Raw genomic sequence first — 522 nt, 5'->3', positions numbered from 1 at the left:
ACACACCGGTCCTGGCACACACTCTGCTCACCCACCCCAGGGGTGCGGGACATGGTGGTGCTGCAGAAGGGACCCGGCCGAGCCCCAAGCAGAGCCACGGGAGGAGGAGGAAGAGGAGGAAGAGGAAGGGTTTGACCACATCTCCTGATGGGGACGGTGCTGCCAGGTCATCCCTCCCCACCAGCAGCCCCAGGGATGATGAGAGGGGCTGGGGCCGCCCGCACCAACCCAACCCCAAATCTCCACCCAGACCTGAGCTACAGTTGGGAGGGGGAGGAAGAAAAGCCATAGGGTTGGACGGGCTCCAGAGCCACCACGCTGTGTCCTCCGGCTCCCCACAAGGTCAGAGGGGGCTGGAGCCCACTCCGGTGACCATCGTGGCCCCTGGGCTGTGGGACACCCAGGACCTGGCAGGATCAGGCCCTGCCCCAAACCCTCCATCCAGGAGGGGCATGGGGACCACCGCTATCCCCACCCCAAAATGTGGTGGCTCCGGTCCCAGCACCCCAAAGGGGACACAGG

This window comes from Calidris pugnax, unplaced genomic scaffold (genome assembly GCF_001431845.1).
Source record: "Calidris pugnax isolate Ruff unplaced genomic scaffold, ASM143184v1 scaffold255, whole genome shotgun sequence".
Lineage (NCBI taxonomy): Eukaryota > Metazoa > Chordata > Aves > Charadriiformes > Scolopacidae > Calidris > Calidris pugnax.
The sequence above is the reverse complement of the archived record's forward strand: the minus strand, read 5'-3'. Positions refer to the sequence as shown.